This window comes from Micromys minutus (assembly GCF_963924665.1).
Source record: "Micromys minutus genome assembly, chromosome: 26".
Classification (NCBI taxonomy): Eukaryota; Metazoa; Chordata; class Mammalia; order Rodentia; family Muridae; genus Micromys; species Micromys minutus.
In genome coordinates this window covers 31,299,592-31,316,191 of record NC_137961.1, presented here as the reverse complement: position 1 = coordinate 31,316,191, position 16,600 = coordinate 31,299,592, and positions in this window count along the sequence as shown.

Below are 16,600 nucleotides of genomic sequence, written 5' to 3'. Positions count from 1 at the left end.
GCCAAAATAGTGAGATCTCTTGATGGTAACTGAATGCAGTGTTGTCAAGGAGCAAACAGCAGTGGAATTTCTGGGAAACCTGCCTTCCTTCTTCAGATCTAACTAAACAAACACATTGTATTAAAAAAAACTAATAGCTAAAACAAAGAATAGATAGATAGGCTCTGGTTTGATTCTTGTTTGTTTGTTTGCTTTAGGCTGTTTGACATAAGACAGGGTTATTGAGAAAAGAAAACTTCATTTGACAAAATGTTCCCATCTCATTGGTCTGTGGGCAAACCTGAACCATTTCTTGATTAGTTATTGCTATGGGAGTGCCAAGCTTACTGGGTAGTTGCTACCCTGGGAGGTGGCATTTGCATGTACAGGAAAACCGATTGAGGAAGTTGCGAAATCAACACAAATCAGTATCATTCCTCCATGGTCTCAGCTTCAGTTCCTGCCTCCAGCTCCCAGTCTTGGCTTGTCCTGGTAATAGGCTATAACCTATAAGCTAAATACACCCTTCTCAAATGCTGGTTTTATTCATGCTCTTTATCCCAGCAATAGAAATGTATCTAGGACAGAGAGGATGTACCAAGAGATGATACATTTAAAGTATGAACAAAAGTAGCTTATGCTCAGTAAAGCAATTAAGCACTAAATACTATTTGCTAAAAATCAAAAGCATCCAATGTTATGGACATTGATGTGATGAGGACAGTATGTGAATATACATGACAGGTATGTGAGCATGTCTCCGGTTCTTTAATTTCCTCCCTGTCCTGCCCCTTATCTGTCTCTGTAACAATCTGGATAAACCTCATGGTTATAACATGTTAGCCATTAATATAGAAAAAATATAAGAATTAATATAGGCAAAGGAGTGTTTGTGCGAGCACCGTCTAACTGGTAGAACCGAGTACCAGAAAGACATGAGGATAACTTTAAAATCCAGAGTGGTTACTTGATTTCAACATGTAGTTTTTCACTAAGTATCTGAATATTCTGCTACGTTTTCCTAATTTTCTGCTATCCTTTCTGTTTATCACTATTCTATTTGATGAACCAACCTTCGTTTTTATGGTTTTTACCTGCTATCACAAAGGAAACCTACTGCTCTAAACATTGAGGGATACTATACAGATGCCATGCTCGGGAATTGTTCACAAATGCCTTCCTACATATTTCGATCTACCCCCTTCTCGATCACATTTTTGCTGCATTTAACCTGTTAATGATTCATCTCATGCAATAATTTTACAATACACATCCAAAGAAATAAAATTTAGGCCCTTTATTCCTATATCAAGTGCTTTATTCTCAGTCAGTTTCTCAGTTTCGATACCATAATCACTTCTTCAAGAAAGTGACCATTCCAGGCAGACCCACTGCTATCAAACTGTCTAATTGAAGATATGCCTCACATGCAAGGAAGCTATTTCAATATTCCCATTTTGTATAACTAATCAGTTAAAAACTCTTTTAGTTCCATGTGAATGGAGACCTATTTATGATTGCATTTCCAGTATGTAACAATGCCCACATTTTACCAAATCTTTATTTCTTATTTCAAAGAAAATGGTATTGATAGCAGTTGAGGAACAAAAGAATGAAAGAATATTACCTTCTCAGAGAGCAACACGGTTGTGTTGCGTGTATGCCTAATTCCTTTCTGTTTCTTAGCTGAAATTTCTAGACTCCCTAATATATACATAAAATATTTTATGATTAGTTTAAGATAAATTTGACATTTTGTTGCTATAGTGATCAAGAATACCCCACCACAACTTCTCAGTAATGACCTTGGTATAAAATCAAATCAGCAACAAGGCAAAATTCAACTTCTTGTTTATCCTGATTATGTTTTACCAGAACACAGCCATATTCACTAGATTATTGACTATTGAGTGGTTAACTATTTCAAAAGAGACCCCAATTTTTACATCAAGTCCAAAGTATTCACTAGATATTTTTAAATCTACATGTAATGTCCTGGGCTAGATGATTGTATTAATAATAGAAGTAGTCAGTATATCAGTACTGGGTTTCATCAGGGAATTCTAGAATCTAGAATTCTAGAGTCTAGAATCTCTTGACAAAGTCAGCTCCTCTATAATAAATAAACTATAGTTAGGTATTAATTGTATTCCATGATATCTACCAATATACACTGACACTATAAACTCATTGGTCATATCCAGATATCTATGCTCCATTCTGACTTCCTTACCCTCAATACCTTTCCAGGTCGCAAAAAACCACTGTCAATTTGCATATTGCGTTTTGTTTTTTCCTTAAGTTTCCATATATGACAGAGAATATAGGGTAGCTACATTTCTATTTCTGCTTTAATCTGTTACTGTAACACCTTATACTTTCATATATGTGGTTGTAAATTGTGAGATTTTACTTTGGAAAACAAGCCATGTGAGGAAAGGCTCTGAGTAAGGTCTTTTTGGTTCCACTCTAGCTTCTAGGAACAGTATATACAATACTTTCAATGCAGGTTCTCTTTTGCTCCATGGCCCATTGGCTCCTCTGGGTGGTCATCACTGGAGGGATCCCCTTGCTGAGGATTCCCAGCCATATAGCTCATCACAGTCACTTTCTCACCAGCCAAATATGCAAAGTGAAAAAAATAATGGCTCATCAAAGAGGTTTCATTACCAACCTGCAAAATCTCTTAACTTTGGTCCCAAACGTGTCAACAGTACCAAGTCAACCTGGATTATTTAACTCTAGTAGTCACAGTTGTGAGGGCTGCAGCTTGTTGGCTGGAAGTAGGATTCATGTGCAGTTCTTCCCAGAGACTAGACGACTGGGGTGTACAAAGATCTCATCTGTGACTAAACCCAGAGCATCCGATGACTTCGAAATGAGCTCCCTTAGGTAGATAACTTCATTCCTTCACCCAAATAATACTGATAACCAGTGGCACTAACTGGGATGCTTTCCTGAAGAGCAACAGTCTCAACCTCTTCTTTCTTCATTGACAAGTACATGACAACTCTGCATGACAAAGATCTTGAAACAAATTCATTAATTTTCTAATTGCTCTTAAAACATTTTTGCAATTTATTTATTTGATTTTATTTATGAGTGCTTTCCAGTATATATAGATATGGATAGGGATAGAGATAGAAATAAGGATAGAGACAGAGATAGAGATTGAGAAAGAGATAGAGATACATATATCATCTGCATGTCTGATAAGTGAAGAGCTCAGAAAAGGGCTTAGGATCCCCAGTTCTGGAATTATGAATGATTGGGAACTATCGTGTGGAAGATGGAAATTGAACTTAGTTTTTCATCAAAAGCATAAAGTATTCTGAACCATTAAATCGCCCTCCAGCCTTTTTTTTAATCCCTTAAAAAACTTACTCCAAGTTTGTCCTGGACCTCATGATATAGCTGAAGCTGCTATTGTACTTTTGGCAATCCACACGATTAAGCAACTTTACTACTGGGATTATAAGAATGAGTCATTACAACCACCTTGTTTTGTAAACAGTTGAAAAAGCTTTATCTGTGCATTTATGTACAGACTGAACTGAATCAAGCAAGCATTATAAATAGCAATAATAAAATAACTTGAGCAAATCAATTTTAGAGATATTTTAAGTGCTATTTGAGCTACAATGAATGTTTAAAGAGGTTATACCATGTATAGAAAGCAAAGTGAAGAGTCGGTCATTTATGTGGAAATATCTAGTTATAGTTTTGATGCACTATCTAATGGTATCATTAAAATAATATCATTTGTATGAATAGCATGAGTTTCTAAAATTCCTTAAATATTCTGGTCTCCGTGTTCTCTCTTTGTGTAACTTCAGACTCACCAGAATGTCTAGTTCTAAAGAATTACCTCAACAATAGCTACAAAATAATTTATGAAGTTACCAGTCCTTTTGGGCCTGGAGTATAAGCAGGAAAATGATCTTCCCAGTTTCCTTTCCTTGGGGCAGCATCCTAAGGTGGCAGAATAGCTCTATTATTGTTTTATTGTAGCTATTTAAAAAAATTTAAACCCTCAGGATCTCATTGAAACTTTTGTTCCTAAGTACTGCAGATGAAATCAAATATCATGAAATATTTACAAATCATACTCAAGCTATGAAAGAACACTTTGGGAAGGGAATAAAGACATAAAGACTTAAAAGTCAGGGAGCACAGAACTGTAGACAATTCTTTGAAAAGTTTAGGCTGCTTGGAAAAATGTCCTACCTTAGAAACAAACATTTGGCAATTCTGTTTAATGTGTTCTTGTTCAGGACCTGCTTACTAGAGGCTGCTGAGAAGATTGTGTAGTAGTAGTCGTCACATTTTTTTTTCAGGAAGATAAAAATATAGGGAGAAATGTGATAATGAGTATATCTCACAATAGCCCAGCTTGAGAGGAGAGTTATGGAAGAACTGCATGAGGGAGGCCAATTGGAGAGGGATAGAGAAAATAAAATAAAATGGCATATGTATGACTGAGCCATGATGAAATCCACTACATTGTATAAAAATGTTTTAAATATAAAGTGTAAATACATACTTAGATATAATTTTACATATTAACATTATGAGGCATCAGAGGTCATGACTGCACACATCTAATTATTGTACCCTCATAATTAATTTGTGCTTAAAAGAAAAGAAGCTAAAATTGTATGATGATATCTCTTTATAATCATTTGTATTAATAATTATCATACATTTCTATACAATTTTCAGACAAATTTTCTGTGAAAAGTTTACTTTGGTTTATTATATAACTATTAAATAATAGGAATACCAGAAGATGAAAATCTCTTGTAATTTTAAGACATTTAGTAGCTCTATTAAAGAAGGCTCAAAGGCTCAACAGTTACTAGAAATGGCCGGTCTCTCAGTGGATCAGTGTTAAATTTACAGCATCCACATGAAATGGTTCCTACCTGCATATAACTCCAGTTCCAAGGATCTGATGCATTCTGGCTTCCAAAAATATTTTGTATGTTTTTTGTATGCAACTTATGGTGCATAAAAACTCATGCATAGACACATAAATAAAAGTGAATAGATTTTAAAAAGAAAGTTAAACAAATAGTTAAAAAGATTAATAATGTACTTTATTAATCCAACAAATATCAAGCATTATTATAATTTTACATGTAATCAATAATGTCAATTTTAATGGGAGATTTTATAATTTTTTTAAAACTCCATATTAAAACTGTTTATTTAACACTGACAACATAACTTGGTTATGAATAGCCATATTTCAGATGATTGGTAACTCCAGGAACTATGGCTGACATATTATTTAACAAAGAAGAAAAAAGAAATTGTGGCTTAAAAGAAAATAAAAAACAGTTATTCAGAAACCCTATGCCTCCATCATGAACATAATCAGGAAATAGTCTCAGTATTTTATTGATAACTTTTTAATATATTATAAGGGAGTACATTGGATTTTATCCACTGTTTCATGGGTTTTTTTTTTTTTTTTTTTTTTTCATCATAGTATTTTCTGAAATGGCCAAGGATCTCCCAGGCACACATTACTATCTGAAAATGAAAGTATTTGTTTGAGGACTAGCAGAACTTCTCAGCCATTGCCTCTGATTGACTGAGTATTTTAATTAGAATACTTGTCATTTAACATATGCATGGTGATAAAAATAGCATTACTCCTGATCTAATGAGATATTTTAAACTCTTTTCTGGAAAGAAGACTTTAGATGTTATTTTTCATTCCATTTGCCATTAAACAAGAAGAGAAGATGAAAGTGAAAGAGTAGAAAGTGAGGAGAAAAAAATTAAAGTGCCACTGATATCTTCAAAGTACTCTCAAAAAATTAAAGGAAAAGCAAGAAGGACCAGTTGTGGGGACAACATAGAGAAAAAAATAAAACAGAAGAGAGAGGAGGCCACTAAACCTATAGTAAGAAGAAAGAAAGGGGGAAGTAATTAAACCTATATAAGCAATGTGTTTAAACTAGTGTCAGGAAGTCACTTGCTTCTTTTCCTTATTATTAATTTTTTTATTAATCATTCACTTCATTTACATCTCAAATGTTATTTCCCTTCCTGGTTACCACTTCCCAACCTCCTTACCCCATCCACCATCTACCACCCCTCCCTTGCTTCTCTGAGGGTTCTCCCCCACCCACCCACTCACTCCTACCCGACCACTCAACATCCTCCTATTCTGGGGCATCAAACCTCCACAGGACCAAAGGCCTCCTGTCCTATGGATGTCAGACAATGCCATCCTCTGCTGCTTATATGTATATGGAGCACACAAGGAGCACAGTCTTTTTTGTGCTCTAGTATATAAGAGCACTGGGTGGTCCAGTGTGCCAACATTATTCTTTCTACAGGTTGCAATCCCCCTCTTCTCCTCCAGTCTTTCTATCAGCTTCCCAGTTGGTGTCCCTGAGCTCAGTCTGATGGTTGATTGTGAGCTTCTGCATCTGCATTGGTCAGGTACTAGCAGAACCTCCCAGGGAACAGCCACAACAGAGTCCTTTAAGCAAACACCTCTTGGCAACAGCAACAGTGTAAGGGTTTGGTGTCTGCAGACAGCAACTTGGCCTGAAAAACATACTACCTTAAGGAAGATCTTCCTCTTCTGAGAGCGAAGGGAGACAAGCACAACAGATAACTCAGAGCTGAAAGGTAGAAAAAGGAAATTCCCACGGGGAAGGAAGAAGCTAGAGAAAGGGCTGAAGGAGCTGAAAGGGTCTGCAACCCCATAGGAAGAACAAAATTATTAACTAACCAAACATGCCACAGCTTCCAGGGACTAAAACACCAACCAATGAGTTCACATGGAGAGACCCATGGCTCCAGGTGCGTATGCAACAGAGGATGGCATTCTCTGGCGTCAATGGGAGGTGAAAGGACTTTGGTTCAATGAAGGGTCTTTACCCAGTGTAGGGGAACAGCAAGGCACTGCAGTGGGAGAGAGAGGTTGAGAGAGGGCGCACCTTCATGGAGACAATGGGAGGGAGGATGGAATTGGCAGAAGGGTGATCACAACTGAAATGTAAATACAGAGAATATCCAGTAAAAACTAAAAAGAAAAAAAAAAAAAGGAAATCCCCAGTGCTAACTGGCAGGTGTTATCTGATTATATGGGTCTAATAAATAAGACTTGAGTAACTCTAAGGTATTACATTTTCTTGGAGACCATTTTGCTCCTGAAAAAGTTCCCTGTGATCCACATTAGACCATTCACTCACTGTACATTGTTCTACTGCCATGTCCTGAAAGTGTTGTGTTTACAATTACAAGTATAGAGCATTTCTCTAGTGTAAGCAGCAGAACAGACAGTAGAGCTGTGTACGCATGCCTGGAATCCACACTCCCAGGCAGCACAAGCATAGCTCAGACTGGAATACATTACACATTTAACAACAACGACAAAGTACATATTTTCTGTTGCAGTGGCACTGTTTGATTATTTCCTAATTGCTATTTATATATGTACTTGCTAAAGCTGCCTTAAAATTTTTGTGCTTACTTGGACTACAATCCTTTTTCACATACTTTCCAACATACATTGGAAATTAACTTGGTTTGCTGTTTATTTTTAAATTTTTGAAATCTAAAAATAGATATTTTATTTCACCCAAGCTTAACAAAAGGTGCACTACATATTCATTCTGTGAGGTCACAGGTACTCTGGTCTCTAAACCACAAAAAGACCCAACAAAGAAAGAGAACCTCAGACCATTTCACTTATAAATGTCTATGTAAAAGTACTTAATAAAATTCTTGCAAACCAAATTCATCAAAATCTAACAAAATTCTTCTCCGAGATATAAAGGGAAATTCTCAATTTTATGTGGAAAATTTTTTTAAAATCTAAGATAGCAAAAACTATTCTCAACAATTAAATAAATTCTGGGAAAATCATCATCTATGACCTCAAGCCATACTATAGAGTAATAGTGGTAAAACAAAACAAAACAGCATGGTATTGGTACAGAGACAGACAGATCAATAAATGAAATAGAATTAAAGAAACAAAGATCTAATCACACACTTATGGGCAAAGAAGCCAAAAATAAACAACAGGGAAAAAAGAATTTATCTTTAATAAATGATGCTGGTCTAACTGACAGTCAGTTTGTAGAAAAATGAAAATATATCTATACTTATCACCTTAAATAAAACTCAAGCTGAAGTGAATCAAGAACTTCAACAACAACAACAACCATATACAGTGATTCGAATAGAAGAGAGAATGGGAAAAGCCCTTGAACTAATTGGCACAGGGGAAATTTCCTAAACAGACCTCCACTGGCTTCAGATGTAAAATCAACAAGTGATAAATTAAACCTCATAAACTGAAAGCATTGGTAAGGCAAAAGACAGTCAATAGGACAAATCAACCATCCACCGATTTAGAAAAATATCTTCACTTCCACCACATCTGATAAAAGGCTAATATGCAAAGTGTTAAACAAAACAAAACAAAAACCTGAAGAACCTAGCCTTCATAAATCAAATAATGCAATGTAAAATGGGGTGCAGAGCTGAATAGAGAATTTAGAACAGAGAAATCTTGAAAAACTGAGACGCACTTAGAGAAATGTTCAATGTCCTTAGTCAAAGTGAAATTTATATCAAAACAACATTAAGATTCCACCTTACACCAATCAGATTGGCTAAGATCAAAAACTCGGGTTACAGCAGATGCTGGCAAGGATATGGAGAATGAGGAATACTCATTAATTACTGGTGGGATTGCAAACTGGTAGAACCACTCTGAAATTGAATCAGACTGTTCCTCAGAAAATTGGAAATAGATTTACCCATACACTCAGCTATACCACATCTGGGCATATACCCAAAGATGCTACAACATATAAAAAGGACATATGTCCCACTATGTTCATAGCGGCCTTATTTGTGATATCCAGAAGATTGATAAAACCCATATGTCCCACAATGGAAGGATGTATACAAAAATGGGATTTGTTTGGACAATATGTAATATTGCACCTGAGGAAATGATGAATTTTGCAGGCAAATTGATGCAACTAGAAAATGTCATCCTGAGTGAGGTAACCCAGACCCAATAGGACATGCATGATATGTATTCATTAGTAAGTGGATATTTGTCAAAAACTACAGAATTCCAAGGACACAACCAACAGAAATTAAAATATTTAACTATCAGAAAGGCTCAAGTGAGGGTGTTCAATCCCACTTGGGGGGGGGTGGAACTAATTAGGGGAGGTAGAGGGAGGGAGGGATCTAGGTGTTAGGGAGAAAGAGAAGGAGGAAGGGGCAACAGGATCATGTATGGATGTGGGGAGACAGATGTCCAGCAGAAATAAATAAAATTATGCAGACTCCTGGAGTTGGAGGTGTGGGGACCCTCTAGAATGTACCAGAGACCTGCAGGGTCAGAGACTCTCAGGAATCAATGAGAGAGACCTTGGATGAATTGTCAAATAGTAGTGAGGGAGAACTCAAGGAGTCCACCAAAGTAGATAACCATGACTTAAAATGGAGATAAGGCTTTTCTAAGGGATAGTCAAAATTTCTGATCCAGAAATTTTCCTTCTAAAATAAATGCAGGCACTGGATGGCCTTTTCTTCAGTCTCTGTTTTACTCTTTGTCCCACTATTTCCTCCTGTAAGTATCGTCCTCCTTCTAAGAAGGATTGAAGTAGTCACATTTTGGTCTTGCTGGTCTTCATGACCTTCAGATGGTGTGTGAATTGTATCTTGGCTATTCCAAGCTTTTGGGCTAGTATCCAATTATCAGTGAGTGCATACCACGAGGTTGTGTGTGTGTGTGTGTGTGTGTGTGTGCATGTGTTTTTTTTTTTTTTTTTTTTTTTTTTTTTTTTTTTTTTGACTGGGCTACCTCACTCAAGATGATATTTCTTTTTTTAACCAGGATTCTTTTTTATTGGATATTCTCTGTATTTACATTTCAAATGTTATTCCCTTTCCCAACCTCCCACCCTACCACAGTCTCCACTTGCTTCCTAAAAGTTGCTCCCTCTCCCAACCACCCTCTCCACTTTAGTGCCTTGGCATTTACCTACACTGGGAAAACATATCTCCACTGGAAGAAAATGCCTTTTATCACATTGATGCCAGACAATGCTATCATCTGCTCCATATGTAACTGGAGCCATGGGTCTCTCCATGTGTTCTCACTGGTTGGTGTTTTAGGACTTTTGAGTTCTGGAGGGTTTAGTTGGTTGATGATGTTCTTCTTCCCATGACAAATCCTTTCAGTTCCTTCAGGTCTTTCTCTACCTTTCTTTGGGGTTCCTGTGTTCAGTCCAATGGTTAGCTGCAAGTATCCTCAACTGTGTCTGTATGACTCTGGCAAAGCTTTTGAGGAGGCATCCATATCTGGCTCCTGCCTGTATATACTTCTTGACATCAGCAATAGTGTTTGGGTTTGGTGGCTGCATATGGGGTGTATCCCCAGTCTCTGAATGACCTTTTCTTCAAAGCCTGATCCTCTATTTGTTTCTGTATTTCCTCCTGTAAGTGTTATGTTTTTCCTTCAAAGATGGACTGGGGCATCCATATTCTGGCCTTTCTTCAATTTGAGCTTCAGAAGGTCTGTAAATTGTTTCTTGAGTATTTAGAGCTTTTGGGAACTAGTACCTGCTTATCAGTGAGTGCATACCATGTGTGTTCTTTTGTGACTATTACCTTACTCAGGACGATAGCTTCCAGTTCCTTCCATTTGTCTAGAAATTTCTTAAAGTCATTGTTTCTAATAGCTGAATGGTCATCCATTCTGTACATGTACCACAATTTCTGTATCCATTCATCTTTTGAAGGATATCTTGTTCTTTCCAGCTTCTGACAATAATAAGATTGGTATGACCATGATAGAGCATGTATTCTTGTTATACGTTGGAGCATCTTTTGCGTATATGCCCAGGAGTGAAATAACCAGGTCTTAGGCAGTTTTCCAAGGAGCTATCAGACTGATTTCCAGGCTGGTTGTACCAGCTAGCAATCCAACTACAAATGTAGGAGTGTTCCTCTTTCCCCACATCCTTGCCAGCATCTATTATCACCTGAGTTTTTGATTGCAATCCTGAGTTTTTGTTATTCCAAACAAATTTGCAATTGCTTTTTATAATTCTATGAAGAATTGAGTTGGAGTTTTGATGGGGTTAGCACTTAATCTGTAGATTGGTTTTGGCAAAGTGGCCATTTTTACTATGTTGATCCTTCCAATCCATGAGCATGGGAGATCTTTTCATCTTCTGAGATCTTCTTTAATTTCTTCCTTCAGAGACTTGAAGTTCTTGTCATACGGATCTTTCACTTGCTTAGTTAGGGTCACACCAAGGTATTTTACATTGTGACTATTGTGAAGAGTATCATTTTTCTAATTTCTTTCTCAAACTGTTTATCCTTTAAGTAGAGGAAGGCTATTGATTTGTTTGAGTTAATAGTATTTCCAGCCACTTTGCTGAAGTTGTTTCTCAGCAGTAGGAGTTCTTTGGTAGAATTTTGGGTCACTTAAGTATACTATCATATCATCTGCAAATAGTGATATATTGACTCCTTTCTGATTTATATCTCTTTGACTTCCTTTTGCTGTCTCATTGCTCTGGCCAGGACTTCCAGTACTATACTGTATAGGTAGGAGCAGAGTGGGCAGCTTTATCTAGTCTCTAATTTTATTGGGATTTATTGAAATTTCTCACAATTTAGTTGAGGTTGGATACTGGTTTGCTATATATTGCTATTACTATGTTTAGGTATGGGCATTGAATTCCTGATCTTTCTAAGACTTTAACACAAAGAGTGGCCTTAAATCACTAGGGAGAGGAGGGGCCTGGTGTGGGGGAAGAGAGCATCCTCTTGGAGAAGGGAGGGCAAGGAATGGGATGAGAAACTATGGAAGGGGAAATTTGGAGGGGCAAAGTTTGGATTGTAAAACAATAAAATAACAGCTTAAACATCAGGAAATAGCCTAGTATTCTTCTTTAAATTTCAGGCAGAATGCAAACCACTAATTAACCCCTATTAAATTAGGATATTTGTGGTTAAGTAAATGACTATCATTCCATTCTCGTGTGAACACATTTTTCCATCTTATTCATAAGGATATAATAAAACAACCAGAAAAAAACATGTCTTCAAATATTATATTGTACAAGACATTCCTCTTATTTCCCAGGCAGACACAGGTAGAAAGTTCTTGAGTTTGACTTGTTGTGAATATTTTTAGTGACTTTATTCTGGAATCTTAGGAATGACTGGCAGATAATGTGGGGTGCCAATGAAACAAAACTCATGGAGGTAACTGTCTTTTGTTGGTTTTCTTCATAAAGGGAGCTGCAGAAAAGTTTACATGTCAACATAATATAGAATTAACAATTCATATACATAGCATAGTATACAAACTTGTTATCTCATATATAATTTAATGTAATATATTATATATAGTGGTCGTTCTCAGTCTCTCTCTAAATTATTAGAACCAGCTGTGAGGAAAGAGATAAAATTTTTTCTAAATCAGAGAACCAAGAAGGATCAACAATGGTTAGACAATAAGTCTGCTGTGTGTGTGTGTGTTTGTGTGTACATGTGTGCATGTTTGAATATGTATGCATATATTCAGAATGGCTCAACTACAATTTTATAGAAATATTTTACATAAAAACAGTTTTAAAGCTGACCTGAGAGTTTCACCACAATTTATGCCCTTCTTACAAGGAAAAAATTGGTTCTACAATCCCAATAATTGATTTTCCAAAATAACTCTTTCTAAAGCATTTCAATTACAGGTTTAAATTGTCCAAGCACAGTTTTGGTTTTTCAATATTCAAATGTAGATGTAGGCAGGTGTTATGTATTCTTGTTTGCTTTATATGTACTTGTTCAAATTGCAGCAGTGGGTGAAGCTATCAGTGTATATCAATGCTGAAAAAATAGCATACTTAGAAAAGAAACAATTTTTAGTTAAAATTGCAAAATTTTATTTCATTTTTAATATTATTCAAAATGTCAACTCATTCTTGATTTTTAAAAAAAAATCATAGGAAACAAATAACATATGCTTTTTCTTTATATACTAGTAATTCATGAGAATTATTTTAAACTTTTTTAAATTCATAAAATTATTACATAGTCATGGCTGTAAAGTAATGTCTTATAGCACAGGCATGTGGAACTGAGTTCGAACTCTGGAAATTACCCAACACACATCCACAAAACACCAGTAATCTCAGCACTGAGAAAATGCAAACCAAGCAGTGGAATCTTCGAGGCTTGCTGCCCAAAGCATGGAGCTGAATTGCTGATTTCCAGTTGTAATGGTAGACCTTCACTTAACAGATAAGCCATGAATGCTGGTACATGGCTTTATTCCAAAGTCCTAGCGGGTGGACTGGTGGATCTCTGAGAGTCAGAGGTTTGGCTAGTTCACATAACAAATTCTGGACTATCCAGACCAACAAAGTAAGACCTTGTTGCAAAAACAGTGGATCAGCATCTGTTTAGCTTTTCTGCTTAAAAGAACAATCCTGCTTCTGGAAATAACGCAATAACAACAAGAACACAATAAGATGAGCAATTAGGAAACATACCAGATGTAAACCTCTAACTGACATATGCCATGCATGTTGTGTATACACACACATTCACATGCAAACATATTTACATATACAGATTTTATAATAATTCCATACTCTAATCAATTTTAAAGTGCACTTGAAAGAAGCACAACCTATAGATATGTATAACTGTAGTTCTACTATATGCAGCTAAGTTAAGCTTGTCACTTAAGTGTATCACTCTCGGCCTTTAAAGTCTTCAAATGTAGCATTAAATGATGGTATCATTTCTGTAATTTTAATGTAGTGTTTGGGACATACTTGCATGTTGCTTGATGTGATGATGAACGCACATTTGCTGTAACAGAGATTATAAAACTACCCTTATCATTTTCCAGATGAACTATGTCTCAAATAAATAAGCAGTATTTCCTCACCAGAAAAAAAAAATACTGTGCTTGATTTCAGCCTGTGACTACAGTATACATTGCCTTTGAAAAGGAGCAGTTGAGAGAGGATGGTGATGCTGGTAATTATCCAATCATTCGATGACACAGAGTCACAGTGTTAGAGAGAAGATGCCTGCAGCCTGTGAAGTACTGGGTACACACAATTTGATTGTTGGGGTTAAAGGATATTTATGGGATAAAGGGCTTAGTTACTAAATTCTTAAGTCGATCAAGGACAACTGTTTCCAACACTTTCCTTAACCAACTGGTGATCTTCCTTTGCCCACTGATTTCTGTATTTCGGTCTGTTGTAATAGTCACTTGCCCATCACTACCTCCCACTGCAGGCGTTAGCAGCTTTGCAGTTCCTTGAGACTTTTCAAGTCTCTTAGATTCTACACATGACATATGGTTTCACTGGGGGAACTACTGATTGCATGGTGAAGCCTGTTATTTCTTCCACTTCTCACTGCTCTGCTCACAGCTTGCAGGCAGCTGAGCTGAGAGTAGGATTTTAAGGTTCAGCATGAGATGCAGGAGCCCAGAAACAACAATAATAAAAGTGGGCTCTGGTTTTGTGCTGAAGGCAAGTTCTGCTTTCTGTACTCAGAACTTTTTGAAGGGGCGCACTGCAAGTCAAAAAGACAGGAAATGAAAATGCAACCCAGGCCCTTACTTTCCACAAGGAAGAACTCTCGCTCCTTTGAAATTGGATTTTTTTTAAGGTACTGATGTAAGCAAACTACAACACAGCTTTATTTCCTTTTCTGTGATGTGAAATGCCACAATTCCAGCCAAAGATTTAAGAAACACCATGACACACATAAAAACAGTCAATTACGGTGTTGAAAGAGTCCAGACGCAGTTTTCTCCCTAAAAATAAAAAAAAAAACTTCTGCTATATTTTACATGAAAAATTACTACAAATACACATGTCAAAAAGTCCTCCCTAGTGTGAACCTGGGGTCTTATTACAGTGCTAGATTAACACTTGTAAGCTTCAGTTCTAATTGGAATAAAATCAAATGCCTTTTTTTGTGTGAAGAAAAAATCGAAAAGAAATCGATGTGATTTTTTAACAACAAAAGTAGAATTATTTATTGTTACATGAACATGAGGTTTATTCAGGTCTATGTTTATGTTGGCTACATGGAATGATCTCACCCATTTGTTTAAGATAAAACACTGACATTTAGAAAAAAGCTCAAAATATTTGAAGGCAGTAAATTCTCGATGATTGGTCTTGTAGTTGGAGGAGAAACAATTTTTAACTTCCAAATATGTGCAGTAGAATGGGGAGGCAGTGGGGTCAAGTGACTACTAACCTCATTAGCTGTATGAAGGGTGGATGGCATTACATTCATAGCCAAGTGAGCGACCTAGAGTCAAGGACATGAGGTCACAATAGGCCTTTGAAACTTAGAAGTTTTCTTTTATATGGGACATGGTTCTTAAATTCCTGGAAACATGGTTTCCTTATCCATAAAATAGAGCTTCACATTTTATTATCCCGAGAGTTAACTCTCCCTAGGTCTTTCCTATTTCTCTACATCTCTTGAGAAAGACATTGGAAGCTGTCTTAGATTATCTTTTCAGAAAGATTTGGGTGGCAACAATATTGGAAAAGGAAAGATAATACCTCTCTCTGGGACACAGGGAAGACTTGTCCTGCTACCAATAACAAAAATGATATCTCTCTCAGGGGCAGTTTTACAAGTTACCTAGCAACTTCCTCATAAAAGCTCATTTCTTTTTTACTAAAGTTCTGGTGTTTCTATAATACAATACACTGAATGTACCTATGTCAACTGGTCCCCATTACATTGCTTTATGAGAAGGGTTCAAGAAAGTACTACAAATGATGTCACCACAGCAGTTGCAGATACTGTGACTAATACAGTCTTTTATTATGAAGTCAAGAGTCAGTTGTTTATGGCCAGTATCTATGACACTGTGAAAGGCTAACCTACTTCCTTTTAAGTAAAAAAAAAAAAATCAAATGATGAACAGTTCTTGTCTTTTATTTTTCACTCATGGGCTTTAGGTAATGAATCATAAGGATACTGTCATCAAAGATTTTATGATGGGTGCTATAAATACAAAGCACTTCTGCATTCTTCCTGTGCATCCAGTGATTCCGTACGTGCAAACACAACAGTTTGAAATATGTGGGAAAGTACACTCACTCCATCTCCAGCAGGCCTTCCCTGGGAACCCACAGGTCACACTGGTTAGGGAATTAGATAACTGTAGATCATCACCTCTGTCCTTTCAAGTCCAGTCCTTCAGTCTCATTCCTAGCTCTGCAGAACACCTACAGAGGCTGCAATTCTGAACCCCGACCACTCTGACTTCCACCACTGATGGATTATATAGACCCTCGATTACCTTTCTCGCCTCAATTTACCCCTTTATCCAGGTCTTCAATACCAGCAGGCATTACCTGTCAAGACGGAACAGACAAGTCTGTCTAGTCATTCCAAATGGGGAGTCCACAACATACCAAAGTGCAGATAACACCAAAGTCCAACTCAGTAAACCAATGAATGGTAACTTACAAGAGCTGAAATGATTCAAACTGTATTAACAAATACCTTGTGAGCATGGGGAACACAGCTCATGGGACTGAGAACAGTG